This window comes from Mixophyes fleayi, chromosome 7 (assembly GCF_038048845.1).
Source record: "Mixophyes fleayi isolate aMixFle1 chromosome 7, aMixFle1.hap1, whole genome shotgun sequence".
Taxonomy (NCBI): Eukaryota; Metazoa; Chordata; class Amphibia; order Anura; family Limnodynastidae; genus Mixophyes; species Mixophyes fleayi.
Window position 1 is genome coordinate 152,109,839 of NC_134408.1, and position 27,146 is coordinate 152,136,984.

Consider the following 27,146-nt stretch of genomic DNA (forward strand, 5'->3'; position numbering starts at 1 on the left):
ACAAAGCGTTGGTGCAATGGGGCTTTGGCAAAATAAACAACTAGCGCTTGCCCTTTAAATGTCTGCAGGCATTGTCTAAAAGATATTGATATTGGAGCCTGTCATTGTCTGACTGCCTCGTGTTACATGAAAACAATGCCTAATGTTACAGGCTTCACAATGCAGCTGCTACAGTAGCAGGAATTGCAGTGAGGACTCAAAGCTTCGCCTGTTTCCGGCACAGATCAGTATGTCAGTGTGTGCACTGAGTGTGGATACAAGTTACGCTAATAGGATATCTGATGTTTTCACCAGTTTGTTCTTTAGGATAATATATACTTCAGCTCCACGGGAGGTTTCTGTCCTCCCTGAGCTTGCATTAGGACCCCTGCGTTACAGTTTGACAGGTGTACCGCCCACGCGTGTGTGTGTGTATATATATATATATATATCCAGTCACTAGGAACCAGTGACATCACTGAGAGTGCAGCCTATCCAGTCACTAGGAACCAGTGACATCACTGAGAGTGCAGCCTATCCAGTCACTAGGAACCAGTGACATCACTGAGAGTGCAGCCTATCCAGTCACTAGGAACCAGTGACATCACTGAGAGTGCAGCCTATCCAGTCACTAGGAACCAGTGACATCACTGAGAATGCAGCCTATCCAGTCACTAGGAACCAGTGACATCACTGAGAGTGCAGCCTATCCAGTTACTAGGAACCAGTGACATCACTGAGAATGCAGTTTATCCAGTCACTAGGAACCAGTGACATCACTGAGAGTGCAGCCAATCCAGTCACTAGGAGCCAGTGACATCACTGGGCTTTGAACATTAAATCACCGACCAGATTGCATTGTTTGGTTAAAGTAGCGCTTGTGTTTGGATAATAAACTCTTTCCATTATTGTCCATCTTAGACCTGCTTTGTGAAAGTCAAGAAAACAATATTGTTCTCCTCTAATCTATCTCTCTCTGTGTAAACAGACATGAAAGAGGATCCACCTGTTTACCTCATGACAATGTACAATTTAAAAGCGTTCCACAGTGGAATGAGCGAAACACACCTAGGTGTGAGGGTGACCTCACCAACCTGCCCTACTAAATACTCCTCATAAGTAAGGAAACTAACAGATCACTGAGTATCATAGGAACAATATGTGGGAACAACGGACTAGAAGATCACAGGATCCCAGTCACCACAAGATGTACAGCTAATCCCCAACAGACTTGTTACTGAATCCAATGTAAAAGCTTTTTAAAGGAGATAATAATATCTGAAATAAGAGCTGCAGATTGTTTGCTAATAATATAAATTGTAAAGTGGAATTCTGTTTTACACAGCATCTTCAAAAAAAGTCTTCTCCTTCCTCCTCTTCAGTTTCTTCTTCTTCTTCTTCCTCTTCATTTTCTTCTTCTTCTTCCTCTTTTTTTTCCTCTCCCTCTTCTCCTTCTTTTCATTTTTCTCCCTCTTTTTCTCCTTCTTCTAATCCTCCTCCTCCTCCTCTTCATTCTCCTTCTCCCTTATTGTTATCTGAATGGCATTACAGCGACTGTGTCACACTCCTGTCACGTTGACCGTCACCAACTCACCAACATTAACACGCAATCAGAGTTAAATGTCAGCATCCAGGTTTATTAGTTTCCAAGAGTTTGGTCTCTTTTGTTATTATAGTGCACCCACCACACGGATTCAGCTGAGGCAGCGATGTATATGAGGATGCATCTGATCAATTCACCAGGAACTTGTGACATCACAGAGATATTAAGTGTTTGTTCCCCATGCCTCAGTGATGACATTATTTCGTGCCTCAGTGATGACACTAGTGTTAGTTTTGAATGAATCGGCTGCATGCTCAGGAATTTTGGTTCCTAATCGAACGGCCGCCAGGTTTGATAGTAGCCTTGTGCGCTGGTTATGCGCACGAAATTGGCAATTCTGAGGTGCGAGCAGAAAATAAAAGAAGCTCATTAACAATCATCATGGAGTAACACAACACATGATTCTATTACGGCACCTCGTGGCTTATTGAATCAGCCCCAAAATGTCCGTGTAGTGGCTATGGGTAGAAGTGAGAATTTTGTTACTTAGTGAATGCATTCCCTTCCAAAGCAACCACTTTTATCTATTCATTAAAAATGCTCTTTTCTTAGAACATTGCATGTTTTTTAATTTATTTTCTTCTGCATTAACAGAAGAAGGCGGCGGCCCCTATAGAGCGAAGCCTGATCTCCGGCGAAAATACGTACCCTTATAATAAATAAACCATTAAGTGAAGTCATTAAAAAGGTTAAAAGGGCAATATGCTGATAACATGACATTTGGATTTAGCATGTAAAGTAATTTTTGTTGAGGTGTAGATTATAGTGTAAATCAATCATTGTAACCACTGGGGGCGCTGTTCTATTGGAGTCTATGAATAATATTACTGTCACCTCTCCAGCTACCAGTCTGGATTTTAGGAAAACTGATGATGAATAATACTGTTCTATACACAGAATAGTTTATGCTGCCCATATAGCTCATGGAATATATCAGGAATAATAGAGTCGCACTGGTTTGATATATTATTCCTGCTCTTAAGGCATTTTGTGACCCTGACACTGTGTGACTCAGACAGAGGTCGCACATTGGGCCCGTCCCCTCGTCCAGCAGGAATCCACATGGAAATAACTTGTGCACAAAGCGCTTTGGGCTTTATTTAAATAGCAGCTAACTGGGTTGTGCAAATTACCATCTCCAGCGAGGAACATCCATCGGACGGAGAACAACGATTAGTCAGATGTGTTAGTGTCACGGACGGGTTTGGTTTATACACGTTGTACATAGTTGTTGTATGTATAATAATACCTGCAATGTGGAGGTATGTGTCTGATACTTACGTTTATTCTGTGAATAATAGCATTTGTGGTAAATCAGTTTATATAATGCAACCCAAGACTAGATGCTATGAATTTATTTTATAGATTGCTTTTATTCTGCCTATGTCCTTGTTGGTGGGGTGCAGTGGTTTAGGTGAACCTGTCAATGCGCTATTGCAAACGTGTCATTTTGGCCACACCCCCTGCAACAAAATACAGAGATAACATCATCACATTTCAGAGGCAGGGCCGAAACAACGCACTTTTCTGTGCCAATCCCTCCTGCTCTTACCTCACCTCTAGGACCGACTGGCGGTGGAGTCTTGTATGCATCAAAGCCTGAGTAACATCCTATTTGCACTGTGCAAATAGTACCATATATATTTTGGAAAAATCACCTCTGAGTCTGCACTGACCCTCACGGTGACATAAAGGCCGTAATTATCATTCAGTTATGTTTTGACAGCCGTTTCCGTGACTGTGAACATGTGACCGTTCAGAGCCAATGGAATGAAAACTGGCAGTTTGATGATGTCATAAGACATTTCTCAGCAGCAATAAGCAATATTTGGTGATATCGGATGTAATCCCAGACAACTATTCCTACTCCCAACTACAGAGTCATCTCTCACCTGTATTTATATGTTGGCATTATTGCAGACAGAGGATATGAATAACATAGAGACAGGACCATTTAGCTTATGAGTCACTTTTACCTTTGCAGCCTGGCTGGGCCGACTGCAAATGTAGACTTAACTTCATGTGTCAAACTCCCATTGTCCAATAGATTGTCAGCTTGCGAGCAGCCTTCTCACCTCATTGTCTGTTTTACCCAGTTTCTTTATTAGTTTACTATGTTTGTCCCCAATTGTAAAGCGCTACGGAATATGTTGGCGCTATATAAATAAATGATGATGATGATAGATAAATGTTTACAAGTGGGAGAGTTCTTGCTCCTAAATTCACAATAATCTTATATCTCTCACTACCTGTGATTCATCTTAGCGCTGTGTGATTTCTGTAACGATTTCACCAACGACTGAAAGTCCTGATGACCATCCTGATCCATGTGTACACACCTACACGACTTACCTTCAGATCTGTCATCTTCATCTGTCATAACCATCTGCTGAGGAGATGGTGACTCTGTGCACTGTACAGATATCTGTCTACAGTGCTGGTGGTGACTGCGTGCACACTGCCACATTTCCCCGACATCGTTCCATCACTGATCGTGATTTTTAGGACGTTTGTAAAACCAAATCAGCAGAGACGACGTGCGATGTACTTAGTACGATAAAACAGGACAGTGGGAGCGAGCACTAATGTGATATCTGAGCAAACAGTTGTGAATTTGTGTGATCTGCACAGTAATTATATAGATATGTACCCAGCTTAGGTCAAATCTTTCTCTGTTTTATAATTACTTCTATGCCTTTATTTTTCTGCATAATAAGTTCTACCTGCAAAAATAATCAACATACATCTATTTGTTTACAAAGCAAAACTGCAATAATTATTTTGAGTTCTTAAGAACATAATATTTATCTTCTCTGGGTTTCTCTGATGGAAATATTTAGAGATTACTGTGTAATAATAATATTCTTATTGTAGGATGTTACATATTTCTGTGATGTTGTTACTATAGTGTCCAGGCCGACGTGCTGTAATCTTCTTATGAAACATTAGCCCGGGGTGTGACCTAGTGACAAGGGGTAAGACTCACACCTGCCTGGTTTCATGGTGGAACAGATCGTTGTGCAGAGTTCAGAAGATACAATCTGCGATGTTGTTTGGCCTTTATGCAGATTTCCGATCTGCACTATATATTTGTAAATTTGCATTTATGGAATTTATAGTTTATGATTTAAGCTGAGATGAAAATGAGCAATTAATTCTTGAATGTTGTGTGTTTAGGATAGGAATGGAAACAATCAAAGCAGCAATCACATCGAAGGTTTTTTTCTTTAAATAGCAAATTAAGTACTGTTAACATATGTATCTGATAAACATTGTTCTTAGCTGACCTCCTACAGATCATTATCTCCTTTTCAAATGTCGTGTGATTGCAGAAGGGGTGAAGGAAGTGGAGGATTTTACAGTTCATAGAGCAGACAGAGCTCAAAGGGGCATTCCAAAGCCTCTCTGCTCACTGTCATGTGCCTTGTGAGTGTGGTTACCATGGCAGTCTCATAACTAAGTGGAATTTCTGCAGAATTATACATCATTAAGAGCAGCCTGAAGAAATAAACCAAGGAAAATGGCAATTACCAATATTCTTCTTATAGCCAGCTACAAGGATGTATGTTAAAATACACACCACACTTTGTCACGGGAATGAGCCTTAAAGCCAAATTCAAGTTTCAAGGCCAAATGTAAGAATTCCTTTCAAAACTCTGTAACTAAGTAAATTGTACACTTGGTAAATATGCAAACACCGGAGAAATCATAGTAACATAATAATGACTAATAATAAATAATAATGATATTTTTGGCATTTTATAGTTAAGTGATGGAGATAGGTGAATATATCTGTAACCTTGTGGTACCTCAGTCTATATTCTGATCATTACTATATTGGAACAAAGTCCTCCCCATCTGTGTGTGTCTGGCCCCTCGTAGACCCCCACATCCACCCCAACCACTTCCTCCACCGCCCAGACTCTCACTGCCTCACTACCGTTCCCTCTAGAATGTAAGCTCCCACAGAGAGGGTCCTCTCCACCCCGTGTCTCATGTCTCGCCCTCACTTAACCCTGTGATGTTCTATGCTGAAGTCTTGTGTTACCGCGGCACTGATTGTTTCCTGTTACATACAGAATTCATACTGTTTTTTTTGCTACCTGTAGCTGCTCCAGCACCACAGATACTGACCACACATCTGCTATAATACTTAATAGTATCTGTTATTACACTTGTGTGTACAGTCATGGCCAAATGTTTTGAGAATGACACAAGTTTTGGTTTTCACAAAGTTTGCTGCTTCTGTGTTTTAGACCTTTTTGTCAGATGTTGTTATGTTATACTGAAGTATAATTACAAACATATCATAAGTATCAGAGGCTTTTATTGATAATTACATTAAGTTTGTGCAAACTTACATTAAGTTTATGCTGTCAATCAACTTCTGGGCCACATACTGACTGATGGCCGCCCATTCTTGTCTAATCAATGCTTTGAGTTTGTCAGAATTTGTGGGTTTCTGTTTGTCCTTCCGCCTCTTGAGGATTGACCACAAGTTCTCAATGGGATTAAGGTCTGGGGCGTTTCCTGGCCATGGACCCAAAATTTTTATGTTTTGATCCCCGAGCCCCTTAGTTATCACTTTTGCCTTATGACAAGGTGTCCATCATGCTGGAAAATACATTGTTCATCACCAACCTGTTCTTGGATGATTGGGAGAAGTTGCTCTTGGGGGATGTTTGGTACCATTCTTTATTCATGGCTGTGTTCTAAGGCAGAATTGTAAGTGAGCCCACTCCCTTGGCTGAGAAGCACCTCACACATGAATGGTCTCAGGATGCTTTACTGTTGGGATGACACAGGACTGATGGTAGCGTCACCTTTCCTTCTCCAGACAAGTGTTTTTCCAGATGCCCCAAACAATCTGAAAGGGGATTCATCAGAGAAAATGACTTTACCCCAATCCTCAGCAGTCCAATCCCTGTACCTTTTGCAGAATATCAGTCTGTCCCTGATGTTTATACTGGAGAGAAGTGGCTTCTTTGCTGGCCTTCTTCACACCATGCCATCCTCCAAAAGTCTTCGCCTCACTGTGCGTGCAGATGCACTCACACCTGTCTGCTGCCATTCCTGAGCAAGCTCTGCACTGGTGGTGCCCCGATCCCGCAGCTGAATCAACTTTAAGAGACAGTCCTGATACTTGCTGGACGTTCTTGGGCGCCCTGAAGCCTTCTTCACGACTATTGAACCTATCTCCTTGAAGTTCTTGATGTTTAGATGGAATCTTACTAGCAGCAATATCCTTGCCTGGGAAACCCTTTTTGTGCAAAGCAATGATGACTGGATGTGTTTCCTTGCAGGTAACCATGGTTAACAGAGGAAGAACAATGATTTCAAGCACCAGCCTCCATTTAAAGCTTAAAGTCTGTTATTCTAACTCAATCAGCATGACAGAGTGATCTCCAGCCTTGTCCTCATCAGCACTCTCACTTATGTTAACGAGAGAATCACTGGTCCTTTTGTGTCAGGGCTGAAATGCAGTGGAAATGTTGTGTTTGGGAGAAAGTTCGTTGTTATAGCAAAGAGGGACTCTGATCACTCTTCATGACATTCCGGAGTATATGCAAATTACCATCATAAAAACTGAGGCAGCAGACATTATGAAAAATAATATTTGTGTCATTCTCAAAACTTTTGGCCATGACTGTTTTCATGCATGTGTATCCCGGCTCTGTGTCATCTGTGGTGCATTATAAATACCACGTTGCTGGTCTCTGGGAATGTCGCTTGTTAAAGTTTAGATCCCGTTTCGTTCTATCCCTGACAATGTCACTAGCTGCACAGTACCACTTCTCACGTTCTGTTTGCTGTCTGCAATTCTCAGTATCTTTTATCTTTCTGTTGGCTGTCTGAGTTAAGATCCATGGAAAGTGAATATTTATCGTATAGTTGCATTGTAGTATGATCATGCACTGCCGGAGACTGCACCGTATGTTACATGTATGCAGTGTTTATATACATTAGTAACTATGGATAACACGTGTGTAAGAGAAGAATGGATGGTGCTTTATAATGTGGCGATGGTTCAGCTCAGGATGAGAGGAAAGCAGATTACTGACCCAGATGGGAGGGGGAGACTCAGTAAATCCTTCTCCGGCAGAGGACAGAGATCTCCGTGTCATGCGCTGCGTGTGCACAGAATAGTGATATGTGGGACGTGTAGATTGTCCTTGACTTTAGCTCTAATTCAGGGTGCTCTCCGCTAGGCTCCGCGATCGCCCCAGTTATCTGTACGCTGAGCTTGTTTATTGGGAAATCTGTATATTAGTATATTATATAATCTCTCTATAATTCAGTGGTTGGTTCCCTGATACAAGTTATAAATGATATTACAATCTGCATCTTTAATCTCCTGATCTCTTCTCCCAGCAGCTTAATGCAGGCGACGCTGAAGAACAATATAAGAGGTTTAGTTTCTTCCCCAACGCAGGGACATCTGCCCACGTCGCGCTTCACGTCTCGGGAGTGATTTATTGCTTTCTGATTGAGGCGATACAAGTAACGTGTTCCCTGATGACTGTCACTGGCTGCCTCCTGTGATGATGTTATTAATTAGGGACTCGATTAACGAGTTAACAAAACAAAGCTGTGTCTCGATATTAATGGAGACCCCGTCCATCTCAGGGTGACCTCCAGTAATGGCCGCCTGCTCCTCACTGCTCCCTGACGCATCTTATTGCTGAATTATAGCAGATTGTCCAAGTGCGTAATATCATTGGTATGATTTACCAGATAATAAGTTTCTGTATCGCTTCAGACAACGCGATAGAAACTTCTTGTTATGGGTTTATCTACACATAGTGGAGGCAGCCATCTTGTGGGCGGAGCAAATTGCAATCAAATCACTAGGGACTAGTGCAGTGATAGCTAACCGGTGACACTTCAGGTGTTGTGAAACTACAAGCCCCAGCATGCTTTGCCAGCTATCAGCTAGTTATCTACTGGCAAAGCATGCTGGGGCTTGTAGTTTCACAACACCCGAAGTGTCACAGGTTAGCCATCACCGCACTAGTGCCTCAATCCTCAGTGATGTCACAAGTTCCCCTCCAAAGTGATTGGTTGCATCCTCATGAATTGGTTCAGCCTCCCCTATGAGTGCACTGAGTGTATATAGAGTGCCAAATGAGGGGGCGTGGCTGAGTGAATTGCGCCATTGTGGCTCCGCCCCCTGCAGTGGGGAGGGGGCAGGATGAAGCGTTTAGCTGTGAATTGGCAGAACTTGCTGGGAGATGTGGTTCACCATGAACTGACGAGACACTTATTCCTAACTCAGTCTATGACTTTAAGGACAACCTGAGAAATCAGATACAAACACTGTTTATTTAGTATATTATTAACTCTCCCCCATTCCCAGATGTACACGGACAGTTGGAGTTTTATTAATATAGATTTAATTCTAGACCTCTGTAGATAATGAGTAACAACAAACCTAATGTCCATTGTAGATGTTACATTGGAGGATATCTCTGACATATCCTTATTCATCATCAGCAGCAGCTATTTATATAGCGACACCAATTCCACAGCGCTGTACAGAGATCCTCAATGTCTCTTGCAGTTCGTAGAAGGGGGGAAGTTTATAAAACCACCTAGTCGGTTCCTCTACTGTATCGCAGCCAGTGTAATCCCCATCAGTCCGGCAGCATCTCAGTTACATATATCTGAAAATCATTACACTTAGCAGAGAAAATGTATCCTTCAAAGAATGAGGTGACCAAGTGTCCATTACAAAATAACTCAGTGACCCCCTAGGTCTTCTTCCTCGTATACACAAACTCCCCCTGAGCCAGACCTCAAAATCTGTCCTCTCTACTAGCTGAAGTAACTGCTTTATATGACGGTCCATAGAGGTGACGCGCTGACATTTTGCAGGGAATTAGTGTTTGTGTTCATGCAAAGGTCACGAGTATTGTATTTATAGACATGTGCATTCAATGTGACAGACAAGTCACAGAAACAATTGTCTGACCTCCAGTATAAGTGTCCTGGTTAGTTTTGCCCTTTATATGCACTTTATGGCCATATAATATGTACCCAGTACCAGCGGTCAACTTAAATCTTATGGGTCCGATTCATCTTCAAATTGCGTTTAAAAAACACGCACGGGACTTGATGGTTTTGCCGACCGTATTAAAATCCAAGTGGATCTCAGTTTACATTTCCATTTGAATCTGGGTGTAAGTATTCTCTGGCTGTACGTTACTCACCGTATGTAGACGGACAGAACACACTGCAGAATATGTACATGTGCAATATAAAGTCTCGTTAGAACGCATGCAAATAAAATATTTTATAACACAAATGAACAACTCTTAACACTATAATCATTAACAAAAATATGTCTTTTAAAATATATATATATATATATATTGTTTACATTAAATACTGAATTTAGGAAGTACTTAATGCATAATGTACATGTAATCCGGTTTTAGTGGTATGTATACATGTAGCTTTTAATACAAAGACGATTCCGTGTCAGTGATCACTATCAGTTGGCGCTTACACCTGTAGCTGGTACAAATGATCGGCTAATAAACGCTCATGAGAACTCCAGGACTTGAATCCGTCGCATCTGCGTTGACGCAACGTTTCTGTACATTGTTGACGTTAGTCCGCCCTTTCCCTCCCAGGGGGGGCGTTAGACTCCGCACCTCCAGTTTCTGCAGTGCGAATACCAGCAGGTAGCATCCTGCCCTACCGTGACACACCCCGGTTATGGTACAGAACGTATGCAAAAAATCAGGGTGTTCAGTGAACAATTCCAGGGTTCAGTGTCACCTTTGTGGATCTTGGTATGACAGTTTCGGTTGAGGGGAGGAATGTACTGGACATATTTTAGGCCCCTGGGGAAGTAACATTGAAGGCCTCAGTGGGAGGTGTATTTGGGCCTCTTGAGTACCTGCAGTTGGGGATCAGTGGTCAGTTTCAGACTCAGCCTGATGAAGAGCGGAGGCCGTAAGACGAGTCTCAGTAGAGACATCACAGATGAGGTCCAACTGGGCCTCCGTTATTGCTGCGGAGGCAGAAGAGTCCCACCGGCCCTCAGGTCTATGGGTAAGATGATCCCCAACACACCAGATTTAAAAAATCAGGACACATAACCCCACCTTGGGCACATTCATCTGCCTGTGTAAAGTGAGAAAGGCCCAGCTGGGTGTATAGGGAACATTCATAGACGTTAGGGGTACTCTAATTTCTTGGTAAGAAAGAGGTTTCGGGACCTAGGCTGAACCATGAACTACTGGACCATGCACTTACAGTTCTCTTGTATTTTCTAAATCCAAAGATTTCCTACAATCTCGAGACCGGATCCAGTGACGGACAACGATCTGTGCTCCATCCGTATAACAGATACCTCTTCATATTCTTTCCAGCCATGTTTGCTGTAAGCACAGGGGCAGATCGGTGAGCGTACCCTGCGTATCGGTTTGTCTCTTGGCTATTTAATTAATGAGAGTGAAACAAGTGATCTGTAATTCTACCTCCTGGTACGGAGGCCGTTGTCGCCCTCATTATTCACATTACTGGCTGTGTACTGTCTGGAATGCGCTAATTATGAGCGTGGTTCCCGGGAGCGCAGGTTACTCACCAGCTTTCTGATTCTTCTACTGTTCCTGTCTAATAACAGGTTCACTCGCTGTCTCAGTCAGTCGTCCCAGCAAATTACAGTCTGAGGAAGAGACACTTGTCACACGACCGAATGAAGGGAAATACGCAGATTACAGAGTGAGGACAGAAACCACTCTGATCGTTTCTTTATTATCAGTACAAACCGTATTCACACAAGTAGAGGAAATAATATTATAGAATATAGAAGTTATTTCTTTGTGGACGTCTCTTCTTCTTCCCCTCTGAAAATTCACATTTTCTTTCTGCCAGATTTACTGTCACAATCGTAGAATTACATGTTTAGCGGATCTTTTGCTAATCTGTTCTCTGTCAGATTTCCCATTCTTCGTTAAAACCTATGAGGTTTATGTATTAAATGGTGATAAATTCTAAATTCTGCGAAAATGGGCGTTTTTGCAGCATTTCAGGGGTCCCCTTATTTACCAGCTCCCCAGACAGTGAGAATATTTACAAAGGACGGCGGATTGTCATCCGATTGTTCGGTCTCAGGATGGTGTTCGCCGCGCTGCGGGTGCCCACTGCTGAAAATACTTTATTGTTGAAATACAGCATTTTTCTGTGTAGTTTTTTTATTTTTTTTAATGAAAGTTTAGTTGTTTGTTGTTGCTCCTGTGAAGCGGTGATGACGTGTACAGGGGATGAAAGTGGTTTCAATATGTGATTATGTGAAACGTGTTGCTGGATAAAGCAGGAACCTAAATCACAGGTAGTTTGGCTGCTGGTTAGCACAGTTCTGTCACTGTCTGGGTGACGTCTACTTGTATTATCCAACATGACCCACTGACATCTCTTCTACTCTTCTGGTGTTGTTGGTGGACATAGCATGCTGGGATTTGCAGTCCCACAACAGATGGAAAACCAGCTGGAGAACTGCCCGATGCCTAATCCTGCAGCACAGAGGAAGTTACATGGGAAAACAGGAGCAGAACATTGTGTGGAACGTGTAATGGGTCTGAAGTGTGTTCCATACTGGGCACCTGTGTGTAGGGACTGGTCAGAGCAGATAATATTAATATTATAATATTAATAATAATAATAATGGCCATTCAGCTGCCTCATAGCTCATTAGTAGAGACTGAAAACAGGGCAGAGCCGTCAATGCATAGGCACGCTGGGCAGTTGCTCGGGGGCCCCACGATCCTAGGGGCCCCATTGGCTTGGACCAGACTTTCCAGTCTATTATTCTGGGAGATTTATTCAGCACCTTCAAACCTTCTTTATTATCCGTTTATGTGGCCCAATCACCTCAATATCAGCTGTTATCTGTACATGTGATCTTTCTGTTGCGAATACATATCTTGACCTTGATGAAAACAACATACATGCAATAATTGTACATAACACAAAATCAACACACATCATTTTTTGAAGTTGTAAAGTCATAATAAAGTTCTAGTATTTTTAGCATTCTCCATGTCGGTTGCCCTCCCCCCGCTACCTACTAAATGTACATAATGTAAGTAATGGTACGGAGCACAATGACGTTTGACAGCGGTTTTGCTTCGTTATTCTTTGACTCTGTTCTGCACCTTTTGATGCAAAAATGTGTTTAAATCTGATGTTCCCGTCTTCCTTCCAATCCCCCCTTCCCCCCACCACACCCGCATGCTACAGGTGGGGCCCCGGAGCACTGCTTCCTCCGGGGGCCTATAATGCTGGTAAGACGGCCGTGGGACTGGGGTCAGTGGCTGATGATTGGCTGCGGCCTGCAGTGAGGTCACGTTTCCTGTGTATAACACAAATATAATAGACCGTTATAAGGACGCTTCATAATACAGAGGATTTGTGTTATCTCAGATAGAGAACGACCTGGAGCAAATACACAAAGTCACGTTTGTCACATTCCAGATTTACTTGTTCTAGATAATGACCAGACCATCCAGCACGTCCCGTGACACCTGGAACAATATCCTGCTCCTGTTTTCCTGCTTAGTTAAGAATGATGTGTGAATGTTACGGGAGCTCTTTAAAATCATTGAATCAATTGTTCCCACGGTAAATGGAAGATTAGTAGGAAAGAGGGAAGAGAATACTGGGAACAAAAAATGAATACAAATAAATATAATAATTGCCCATAAGGGTGTCCCTGGATCTCAGTGCAGTCTCAGAGGCTCAGGATAAGACGACTGATCGGCAGAACCCGCAGATAAACATTATTATCAGTAAGTTGTGTCTGCGTCTAAAGTCTGCTGCTGAGTTACTTCTACTCCAAGAGGTAAATGTATCATCTGAGAGTTTTCCAGCGGGTTTGAAAAACCAATCAGATTCTAGTTATCATTTATTTAGTACATTCTACATAATGACAGCTAGAATCTGATTGGTTGCTATAGGCAACATCTCTACTTTTCAAACCCGCCGGAAAACAAACTCTCAGCTTGATACATTTACCCCCAAGAGTGTAAACTAACTGTAATGTGGGGGGACCCTTGTAACGCTCAACGCAGACTTTATAACTAAAATACATCTGCTCATCATTTACTGCTGACAGAAAGTCTCAAATTTTAAAGATTTGGAAATGATTCCCACTGAAATTGTCCCTATTTTTCATAACTGAACAACTATCCGCTGCAGTTTCTCCCATTCTTTATGATGCAGTTCTTACTGTATGTTCTTAATGTTTGGGCTTTATAAGTTATAATAATATTTATTAAATAAGAGTATTTAAAATGCAGAAATCTGATATTATAACTACGTTCGGTGAACCTGTCATGTAGAGATTATAACTCCACAAGTCCACGTTAGACCGTTATAAACGTACCGCGCCGAGACCCCTCTCCCCACCACCTAATGTGCCTGATTCCTACACAGTTTATCTGTCCAACAGTTTTTTAAAATGACCCATACGGGGTCCTGGGTGAAACGCGTCGTATTTAAGCTTTAATCTTTCTTGGATAATGTAAAATAAAGAGATTTTGAATTTATTCTCAAAGTGGTTTTCACTGCAGGAGAAGCTGCAGTAGAGATATGGGACCAAAATATTTAATATTATGGGATTATATTATGATTAGTCTAATATCTGAGCCCCTAACTACCCCCTGGCAACATTTGTGGCTGGTATGGGGCGGTGATCATCCGCCTTGGAGGACCCCAATCTGCTCTTCTGTGCAGGGGGTACGTGTAGCCGCGCTCTGTTGGTGCGTTCAGCTCGACGGTAAACATTTAGCTCTGTACAAAGTGTTACCTTTATCTTATTGTCCTGCATCGCTTTTCATTTGTTTTAGATATCAGCCATCTGGACAAGCTGTGATAGTGAAACCTTCTCTATTTGTCACTTTATATGAGTCAGATCTGGAGGAGGCGACGCTTATAACAGATAACAACCAGCGTCAGCTCCAGTCCTGTGTTCTGTATTACAGTCATCTTCCTGCCGAGCGAGCGCTCGATGGGGAGCGGTGGGGTGGAGAGGGCCCAGGGGTGAGGAGAATGCAGACTGCGGCTCAGCGCTCACATACAGCGCACTGTGACCTGTGTAATACTACCAGGCACAGTGTGAGCCACTATTAGCGCAAAGGCCACCGGTGCCCCATAACGCAGCTCCTGGCACCGGTGTGGGTTTCTGGTGCGTGTTCTGGGCCTGGTGGGATTAGAACTTTATTGTGTAATGTTATGATCATTGTTTTTATTACTCTTATAGTTACAGCTAAACGTAAATTAGTCCCATTCTGTCTCATCCAATTAAAAACACAGCGTTTACTTACGCGCAGCAATAGCGCTGACATGCGGCATGGCAATGTTGGTAATAAAGTCACATGACCCATGACCCTATTTGTACATAATATAATAATGTATATAATAATGTGTCTTATGCACGAGAAGAATAAGGTCAGAAAAGTTATTTATCAATGCGAATGTTGTGCATAAAATTTAATAGCATACAATTATAAATCAATTAAATACTAACAATTGATGTCTGCCTCTTTAAAAATCAAATGGGAATATTATTTCCTACAGTAGTACAAATGGAAATGTCACCTAAATAATGTGACTAGACGGCCACAACTTCTTATAATATACCCGCAACTTTGTGTAATATAGCCGCAACTTCTTAGAATATACCCGCAACTTCTTTTAACATAGCTGCAACTTTGTGTAATATAGCCCCAACTTCTTATAATATAGCCGCAACTTCTTATAATATACCCCCAACTTTGTGTAATATAGCCGCAACTTCTTTTAATATAGCTGCAACTTTGTGTAATATAGCCACAACTTCTTATAATATAGCTGCAACTTCTTATAATATACCCGCAACTTTGTGTAATATAGCCCCAACTTCTTATAATATACCCGCAACTTCTTTTAATATAGCTGCAACTTTGTGTAATATAGCCCCAACTTCTTATAATATAGCCGCAACTTCTTATAATATACCCCCAACTTTGTGTAATATAGCCGCAACTTCTTTTAATATAGCTGCAACTTTGTGTAATATAGCCACAACTTCTTATAATATAGCCCCAACTTTGTGTAATATAGCCCCAACTTCTTATAATATAGCTGCAACTTCTTATAATATACCCGCAACTTTGTGTAATATAGCCCCAACTTCTTATAATATAACTAATGAGTCCTATCAGCTGGAGAGGTCAGTACACAATCGGCCAATGAGAAGCGGCTAGATAGTGCTACTGGCCATCATCGTCATCATTGCGTATGGTCGAACCACCTCTCCAGTCACCGCATAAGATACGCCTCTTGAGAGTTATGCGATCGCCCTTACTGTACCCAGCTCTGCCCACTCCCGTCTCACCCCTTCAGGCACGAGGAGATATAAATCGTCCATATACCAGATACTTAATACGGCCGTACGCGTACACATTCTTGGTGTGCATATATAGGGTCTGAGTCATTAAGGCAGCGTACTGAGCGCATCGTGTGTTTGTTGTAAGCTGCACGTAAATCATCTCTGCGCACTCCCGAAGTCAACAGGGATCTAAAGATACGTGTGGTAACTGCGGGTGTACTTTACTGTGCTCGACCAGACACTGCAGGATACGTACAATGACTTTGTGGAATATAAAATCTTAAAAGAAAATATTAAGCCACGTTCTGTTGTGGATCGTCCGGTTCTGAGTATGCACAGAGTGATACACACAAGACCGGCAGATACATTTCTTAAAGACCCATAGTACATAAATGTGTATCTTACTCAAATGTCTCTAAATCAGCCCCTATGTGTGTATTATGTGTTTGTGTCAATTATAAAGAACGTGATGAAGCATTTGAAATCTCCCCTATGGAAACCTTTGCTTGTCCCTGGCAGAGCCTCATACGTATGTATAAAATCATTACATTTAAGATACAAACGTAGAGCAAGAAATGACGATTGTGTAATTTGAAGTTACTCTTCCCTCTCCTCCTAACCCACGATACGGCACGTTCTGCTGCATTGTAATTCTTTTATTAATACAATGTAACTGCTCAAAGATATTATAAATCAAATTTATTCCATTTGTTTCTATCAGTTAATTTATGCAGAGCATGGATTTAATTGCAGAGCGAATGTTTCCCAGTCCTCTCATAAAAAGCCGACCAGCTCCTGGGAAAAGGAAAGTATTTAGGAAAACATCCATATGTAGAAATGTCATGGGATGTGGGGGGCGTGTGATATATACAGACAGGTGTGATATATACAGACAGGTGTGATATATATACAGACAGGTGTGATATATACAGACAGATGTGATATACATAGACAGGTGTGATATACACAGACAGGTGTGATATATACACAGACAGGTGTGATATACACAGACAGGTGTGATATATACACAGACAGGTGTGATATATACATAGACAGGTGTGATATATACATAGACAGGTGTGATATATACACAGACAGGTGTGATATATACAGACAGATGTGATATATACAGACAGGTGTCATATATACAGACGGGTGTACTATACATAGACGAGTGTGATATATACAGACAGATGTGATATACATAGACAAGTGTAATATATACAGACAGTTGTGATATTTACAGACAGGTGTGATATATACAGACAGGTGTACTATACATAGACAGGTGTAATATATATAGGCAGGTTTGATATTTACAGACAGGTGTGATATATACAGACAGATGTGATATATACAGACAGGTGTGATATATACAGACAGGTGTACTATACACAGACAGGTGTGATATATACAGACAGATGTGATATATACAGACAGGTGCATATATACAGACAGGTGTACTATACATAGACGAGTTTGATATATACAGACATATGTGATATATATAGACAAGTGTGATGTACACAGACAGGTGTACTATACATAGACAAGTGTGATATATACAGACAGGTGTACTATACATAGACAAGTGTGATATATACAGACAGGTGTGATATATACAGGCAGGTGGGATATATACAGGCAGGTGTGATATATACAGACAGGTGTGATATACATAGACAGGTGTGATATATACAGACAGGTGGGATATATACAGACAGGTGTGATATACATAGACAAGTGTGATATATACAGACAGGTGGGATATATACAGACAGGTGTGATATATACAGACTGGTGTGATATATACAGACAGATATGATATACATAGACAAGTGTGATATATACAGACAGGTGGGATATATTATATACAGACAGGTGTGATATATACAGACTGGTGTGATATATACAGACAGGTGGGATATATACAGACAGGTGTACTATACATAGACAGGTGTACTATAGATAGACAGGTGTGATATATACAGACAGGTGGGATATATACAGACAGGTGGGATATATACAGACAGGTGTACTATACATAAACAAGTGTGATATATACAGACAGGTGTGATATACACAGACAGGTGTACTATACATAGACAGGTGTGATATTTACAGACAGGTGTGCTATATACAGACAGGTGTAGTATACATAGACAAGTGTGATATATACAGACAGGTGTACTATACATAGACAGGTGTGATATATACAGACAGGTGGGTTATATACAGACAGGTGTACTATACATAAACAAGTGTGATATATACAGACAGGTGTGATATATACAGACAGGTGTACTATACATAGACAGGTGTGATATATACAGACAGATGTGATATACACAGACAGGTGTGATATAGACAGTCATGTGTACTATACACAGACAGGTGTGATATATACAGACAGATGTGATATATACAGACAGGTGTCATATATACAGACGGGTGTACTATACATAGACAAGTGTGATATATACAGACAGGTGTACTATACATAGACAGGTGTGATATATACAGACAGGTGGGATATATACAGACAGGTGTACTATACATAGACAGGTGTGATATATACAGACAGGTGTGATATATACAGACAGGTGTACTATACATAGACAGGTGTGATATATACAGACAGATGTGATATACACAGACAGGTGTGATATAGACAGTCATGTGTACTATACACAGACAGGTGTGATATATACAGACAGATGTGATATATACAGACAGGTGTCATATATACAGACGGGTGTACTATACATAGACGAGTGTGATATATACAGACAGATGTGATATACATAGACAAGTGTAATATATACAGACAGTTGTGATATTTACAGACAGGTGTGATATATACAGACAGGTGTACTATACATAGACAGGTGTGATATATACAGGCAGGTTTGATATTTACAGACAGGTGTGATATATACAGACAGGTGTGATATATACAGACAGGTGTGATATATACAGACAGGTGTGATATATACAGACAGGTGTACTATACACAGACAGGTGTGATATATACAGACAGTCGTGATATATACAAACAGGTTGGATATATACAGACAGATGTGATATATACAGACAGGTGTACTATACATAGACAGGTGTGATGTATACAGACAGGTATGAAATACATAGACAAGTGTGATATATACAGACAGGTGTACTATACATATAAAGGTGCTTAGCGGCTTTGCGACCTGTTTGTGGGACCTACAGAGCAGAGCGTTACAGACATCACTGAATCCGTTCCAGACGACCTGTACAGCACAATGTCTCCTCAGTTTACACCTTTCCTTTTATATTCTGAGCTGACATTTGGTATTTCACCTATGACGCAGGATTTTCTTGCCCAGCCTGTTCCCCCCCCAGACCCTGTGAGGCAGACGTGTAACCATGAGATCTGCCACCTCCTGCTGCAGCTGACAGAGCATAGAGGATGAATGTTCTACCTGACATGTGTCATTAGTCATGCGTGTCCCCAATGCCATGATCTGCGGGGAGACTCTGATGGCTCATTATACCAGAGGACAGTTCCTGTATTCATATTTGTATTTTCAAGCAGTAACTTTGGATCTAATGACCCATTTCTGCCAGTTTCCATAAATATATTATATTATACTGCAGTTGGTGTTGGATGTGGCACGGAAGGCGAGGTAGCAGGTGTACGACGCCCGTCAGCCATCAAGGTCAATGTAAGGGGGAGCAAGGAGCCTCCACATGAATATTAAATCTGGGCCTATTAGTGAAGTAACTGCTTAAGTATATGCTAACCATACAGAAATGTCAATTACCCGGGGACGCAGCCAGAAAGGGGACACGTGGGTTATAGAACTCACAGCTTGAGGAAATGAGGAATTACAGAGATTTAATGGAGCGTCCTGAGAGAATAAGATGTTACAGAATCCGCTCTCCGCTATGATTTATGTTCCTGTTATGTCTTTTCCTTTCCTAGCTGAAATGTATTGAATCTAATACATAATATATGTCTCTGCGGTTGCAAAAGTGTGAAAATACTTGTACGGAGCTATATGTCCACGTTACAGGGCGGTTTCCATTCTACATTTAAAGCGCAGCATTTAATTACTCCAAATAGAAATTATTTCTTTCTTTGAGTGAAACGGAGAAGATGTCACAGAAGCGTCAGTCGCTCCAGTGGGTTTTAAAATGCTGACAGCTGCGTTCTGGATAACTGTCCGAATGAAACACATTATACGTGAGCAGACCCCATGAAACACATTATACGTGAGCAGACCCCATGAAACACATTATACGTGAGCAGACCCCGTGTGTGAGCCCACATTATAAATTGTGAGATTTAAAAGCGTTACTATGGTGAAAACATAGGGACATGCGGCCTTTTTCCCTCCTTTTATCCTGTCACATTTACCGTCGGAGACGATACATATTCTCTACTGAACCATCTAAATATATTTACAGTTGATATTAGGTTTCATTCACATTAAGGGTCTATGTATCAAACGGACAAAATTCCTACATCTGTGGAAGCCGATTTATCATGGACAGTGTCAGCACAATACCGTATTATCGGGATGGCGTTAGCTGGGGCAGCACGGTGGCTTAGTGGTTAGCACTTCTGCCTCACAGCACTGGGGTCATGAGTTCAATGCCCGACCATGGCCTTATCTGTGTGGAGTTTGTATGTTCTCCCCGTGTTTGCGTAGGTTTCCTCCGGGTGCTCCAGTTTCCTCCTACACTCCAAAAACATACTAATAGGTTAATTGGCTGCTATCAAAATTGCCCTTAGTCTCTCTCTGTCTGTATGTTAGGGAATTTAGACTGTAAGCTCCAATGGAGCAGGTACTGATGTGAGTGAGTTCTCTGTACAGCGCTGCGGAATCAGTGGCGCTATATAAATAACTGATGATGATGATGGGGGTGTCCACCGACAAAAGTGCCAATAGTGGCGATTCCAAATGTATGAATGAGGTTATATCAGATGGGATTCTCTGTAGCTCCATAATCCAGGAAGTCAGATGTGGAGAAAGTTGTTTTGCCAAAGAAGACATTGCCGGAAAGTTACTTAAATTGTTCTGTTGGCAGAGTGTGTTCTCTCTGATCCCAGCTAGGCCATTCCTGGCTTTTGTGATCCTTGAGGAAGTGCCCTGTAGTTCACATTCGAGGCCTAGACCCTAAGGTCTTGTAGGAGCGCACTAAGCCTTAGAAAGACAAGAACGTGCTATTCACAGTGGGAGGAAGCAAAGGCTGCTGACAACTGGGAGCCAGACGAGCGTCCTGATTATCTTACTTGTCTCAGTTCCTTGTCTCAGTTGTGTTCTTTAAAACAAAGATTCACCTTATTACATAACATTATTACATCAACAACAGTCTCATCCTTGATGTGTTCGGAGAGACCTTGCCAGAAAGTGGCAACTAAAGCCTAATTATTCCAGCCCGAATCTGAGGCTGTTTAGAATTGGGCTACAACTGACGGTCGCAGCGCCCTCAAAGATGGAAGAAATTGGCAGCTGCAGAAGAGACCTCCCAGGTTCATAATACACCTTCCAAAATGTCAAATTACAATTATAAAGAAGATGATCATTCTTTTTTCCACAAGGGAGAAGCCCAGACAAGGGCCTGATCTGAAAACAAAGTTAAAATGATGAAAGATACTTCAGGCTGTTCAAAGACAAAATGACCAGGTTGCCATTCATAATGTCATGAGCATTGGATCTCCATCATAGAAGGTGATGGAGGGATAAGCACAAGTTGTACAGGAATATGAAACTAGCAGCACATGAAACTGAAACACCAGAAATAGGAGCCAAAAGTCCTGAGGGGTCTGTGCAACATTTTCACTCACTCTGAGTGGTCCGGTAAGGTGACACCACAACAGTTATTCATGCAAAAATAAGTCCTGACCCCAAAGCGCACAAATCCAACCCTGACCCCCAAATGTCAGTGTAAAAGAGGTCTCAGGGCAGAGCAGATTAATGGCCATCAATGCTAGAGTGAAATCACTGGGCCTTTGCCCAAATTTTGCTATGGGCCAGCGATGCTCATTTCGGCCTCTGACTGTTACGATTATTTTGAATCAGAACATTAATCAGAAGGGAGCAATGTAGAACAGATTGTTACTGGAATGTAATGGTTTGATCGGCTTAAATCCAAACTTTGAATGAAAATTCTTCACTGAAGACGATCCAGGTATTGATCAGTTTGGATATTTATATTTAGTGGCATTGATTGACACCTACACATAACGGTTTTGCAACAAGATTGAATAATTGGATTATAATTGGTGTGGCCGGCATTAGGAATTGCTCCGTGACCCGTCGATCAAAGGACCGGGAGAGACGGTCATTGAGTCCACTTGTCTAATCTCCACGTTTTACTTCACTGCCTGTTAAAGGTCGTTCTCGTTAGGAAGCCATAGGTCACATGTGTAACGTTCCTCTGCTAATGACAGACACTCCGGCCTCACTCAGAGGCTGCTCCGGATGACGTCCCTCCTTTACAATGACAATGGCTCATAGAGCCGTACATCACAGAGAGGGGGCAGCGAGCTACCAGTGCCAGCTGATTAACTCATGTGAAGATGTCTGAGTGCCGGTTGCCCGGGCGCCTGCAGGATAAATGGATCATTGTGTATGTCACTCGCTGCCAGAGAGGCCGGAGCTGTCATTGCTCTGCCAGCGCTCATTATTGGCTAACGAAGCATCTTGTTATCTGTACCCTGTGAAGGGCGTTAGATATCTGATCAGAGATCCTCTCTTATTAACCCTCATTCTGGCACATAGTGCCAGCCATGTTTGGCAGCCCAGTGAGATCATAGCGGGTCTGGTAATGGAGATTAACCTTTTTTTTGTGAAATATAATTGCTGGCAATATAGGAATCTTGTATCTGTACTTTGTCTGCTACAGGAAATAAATTTAACTCATCACTTTGTTATAATGGAGATTCGTTGTTCAATACATTCTGAATGGCAGCCTGGTAACTCTGTCTTTAAAGCAGATATGAACCAGGGCCGGATATACCTGACACATGTGTACGAGACGCAGCAGGTCGATGCTGGAAAAAGGGAAGTGTGCAAGATGCAAATGGCCCCCTCGGGGGGGGGGGAGCAGAGTCGTCATCAGTAGTCAATCTACTGATATTTCCGTCTAGCCCCATATGGTGTCTTCCTCTACCTATAACTACGTGTTCTAAACAATCAGATCTGTGGCCAGTTTGACCACGCATGGGGTGGACATGATTGCACAGATCAGATTTTGGGCAATTACCGGTTTTATAAAGTTTATTTGTTGATGTTATAATATGTTCTTTCACATGTTTAGCAAAGATATATTGAAGATATCGTGTTACATATTTTATATCTCTCTAGAAAGATGAAATACAAGGTCTCAGAATTCTTCTTTTCTAAGTGTCCGTCTTGCCGCTCTGGTGCACACATCTTATGGGACAAGCTGTCTGTAAGGTCTCGTGTCATTAGCCCCTAGTTTCCTTCTTCAGCGGGTAGTGACATTTGGGATTGGATATTTGACTACGCTTTTAGCTTGTGATTTGGGGCCTCAGTTGTTCAGCTGTTAATGACCTCGGCTAGGAGTGTTGACCAATCTTTTGGAATAAGATTTCAACCTGAACCTGACCTTTGTGCTGAGCTATTATTCACTGCTCCTTATCTGTATTGTCTGGTTCCCTATTCTCCATATTAGTCAATAACTGACTACTGAATAAGACTTGGTGGCAGTTGAGTACTAGTAAGAGTATTTTAGCAGTAAGGGATGCTATAGCTGATGAACACAAAAGCAACTGGATTGTGAGCCCAGATATGTGCTAGTGACTGAAGTGATTCGGTGCTTTGTTCTGCAATATAACGCAATGCAACAAAGTGAATTTTTGCTGTCATGAGTTGATAAAGGGAAGGACAAAAGACTGTAAATAAGAAACTGTATATAAGTCTTTATCATTTGGTTATCAAACCCAGATGACAGAGCTTCCATTCGCCCCATCGTTCCTATGCAGAGCTGACTACATGCCTATAAGCATATTAAGGGACACTGAGGGTCCTCTGAGGTCCAACCAATGTCAATAATCTCTAATTCTATCATATTAGGGGAACTTTTCCATATTGGCGAATGTTACAGAATGTCTTTTCCTATTGTCTGAACTTGAGTTTTCAATTAAGCGGCCCATTAACTTTATGGTGGCAAAAGAAACGGCAACATTTTCCTGTGTATCACCCAGTGGCTGGTGGGTTATAATTATCTTGTAATTGGAGCATTATAACTGAGTCTAGGTCAGCCCGTGCATTGTTAAGTAGTTTAATCTGAATCTAGAGGACCTAACATTGTACATTTAATTTCTCTTCAATGCGACCTCATTATGTTACATTGTTCCTGTGATAAAGATACAGGGACGTATAATTTAACTTCAAGGCACATTACATTGAGGGACGAACAATTGTCAGGGCAGGAGGGTGGGCGAGGGCCAGCTGCACCATCATGGAGCATGTGACCTGATTGTGACCTACAAGGGTTTATCCAACCAGGTTGTTCATTCACATAAAGCGGGTTCAGAACACGACTGATGCGGTTTCTGGTAAATTAATTTTGCCATAAATTACCTAGAGAGGTCTTGTCCATTATATATTATATATTTCTGCTCTCTGTGTGTGACTCTATGCCCGTGGAGACCTCGTTGTGTTATATCGCTCTACTATAATAGACGGACACCATTGTGGCCATTAACCAGTACACCCTCTGGTGACATCCTGCTACCGCTCCCTAACAATTAATACACAATGAGTAGAACAGATAGAACTTGGTTAGACGCTTAGGCTGGGTACACACTGCGGAAATTTTCAACCAATGTGTTAAAGACTGAAAAATTAAAGTCCCGATCAGCAGCCGATTCCTGTGTACACAATATACATGTTTTACAAGATTTACCTTCAGATCTGTGGTCTTCATCTGTCATAACCATTGTCTGAAAAGATCAGGGGGTAAATGTATGAACCTCTGGATTCTTCAACTCCGGCGAGTTCAGCATCTTCAGCGCTTAAATTTAAAGCGGCGCTGCCTTGTAAAGGGAGACTTCCCTTTACAAGTCAGCGCACGCTTTGAATTTAAGCGCTGAACTCGCCGGAGTTGAAGAATCCGGAGGTTCGTACATTTACCCCCAGGACTCTGTATACTCTATGGAGATCCTGATCGTGAGCGCATACACACTGCAGGATCAGGAGGATGTCGTTCCATAGCTGAACAAGATTTATAGTTCTGCTGAACAATCAAAACAAACGATGGTCGGTGCTTTGGAGCGACTATCTCATTGTCTAAGTGTACACACTAATGCAATATCAAGCTGAACGCTCATTTAGGGCCCCTGATATCTGGGTTTGTTTTGTCTTTACTGACCCTTGTACATTATATCAATTGAGTTTTGACATAATTGGGTGGTGGATGTATCTTTAATACAAACAAACTGTAACATAAAAGGATTTTTTAGTCATTGGCAAATACATCTGAAAAATGCTGCGTTAACTGAACCTTACAGTTTATGTGACAACCGCTGTGTGGTTTGTGCAAAATATTGCAAACCAGGGGCCTTATTCATTAAGGAAAATTAATTAAAAAAATAGTTTTCTTACTTAAGTGTTGTGGACGAAACCATGTTACAGTACAAGGGCTGCAAATACGTTTATTATTTTGCACAAGTTAAATACTGGATGTTTCTTCATGTAGAACACAAATACTTCATAGCTTATTTGTACATAAAAATGTAAAGTTGATCTAGGACATGTCCTACCCCAACTATAAAGCTGTCCTCACATTTTACATTTACCCCCCCCCCTCCAATGCAACATAGTTTTTCCTTACTTGCTTACTTTTGCTTAACTTTCCTTAATGAATCAGGGGCCAGGTGAACAATTAATAATATTCTAGCATACAGTAGCTGCTTCTTGTCCATACGCACTTACTTGCATGTGCAGTACCTAGAATACAAAACAAAAAAACAAATAATGTGTCAAAACATGATATCAATAGTGAAAAATATATTGTGATATAGCCGCAGACCAACAAGCAAAATGTGAAAGGCTTATCTGATGCATATGTGGGATGTAATGGAGAATCTTCCCTCAGTTTCCCGTGCTGTAGTGATAAATCCCAATACAAAATTAAAGTGCTAATAACAAAGCTTATCTGTATTCCTCAAATCAGCAAAGTTGTTCTGGTGAGAAAACGTCCCAATGTAAGCTGTAAGGAGAATGGAGATCTAACAGATCAATCCCCAGCTCGTTTCGTTACACTGACTTTAACAGAACTACACCCACTCACAACACTGGAACTGCCCTGCAGCCTTTGCCATTCATCTTCTAATCACCTAACCAGAGACATCTGTTTTACACTAAACCGTAAATATATGTACCACATTCTGTACATTCACCCCCCACCTTACTCTGTTCCCTACAATGATCTCCTTTTTTCCTCACCCTGCAATGACCTCCTTCTGCTACTCTCCTCTCCCTACAATGACCTCCTCCTCCTTCTCTCCACTCCCTACAATGACCTTCTCCTCCTACTCTCCACTCACTACAATGACCTCCTCCTCCTACTCTCCTCTCCCTACAATGACCTCCTCCTACTCTCAACTCCCTGCAATGAACTCCTCCTACTCTCCTCTCCCTACAATGACCTCCTCCTCCTACTCTCCACTCCCTACAATGACCTTCTCCTCCTACTCTCCACTCACTACAATGACCTCCTCCTCCTACTCTCCTCTCCCTACAATGACCTCCTCCTACTCTCAACTCCCTGCAATGAACTCCTCCTACTCTCCTCTCCCTACAATGACCTCCTCCTCCTACTCTCCTCTCCCTACAATGACCTCCTCCTACTCTCCACTCCCTGCAATGACCTTCTCCTCCTACTCTCCATTCCCTGCAATTACCTCCTCCTCCTACTCTCCACTCCCTGCAATTACCTCCTCCTCCTACTCTCCTCTCCCTACAATGACCTCCTCCTACTCTCCTCTCCCTACAATGACCTCCTCCTACTCTCCACTCCCTGCAATGACCTCCTCCTACTCTCCACTCCCTACAATGACCTTCTCCTCCTACTCTCCACTCCCTACAATGACCTCCTCCTACTCTCCTCTCCCTACAATGACCTCCTCCTACTGTCCACTCCCTGTAATGATCTCTTGCCCCT

General features: G+C 41.8%; 1 protein-coding gene across 2 annotated transcripts in view; it reads left to right on the top strand.

Annotated features, from left to right (window-relative positions):
* Positions 1-27,146, top strand: part of LOC142098374 (uncharacterized) — a 50,364-nt gene that overhangs the window by 1,672 nt on the left and 21,546 nt on the right. The gene's annotated exons all lie outside the window — the stretch shown is intronic.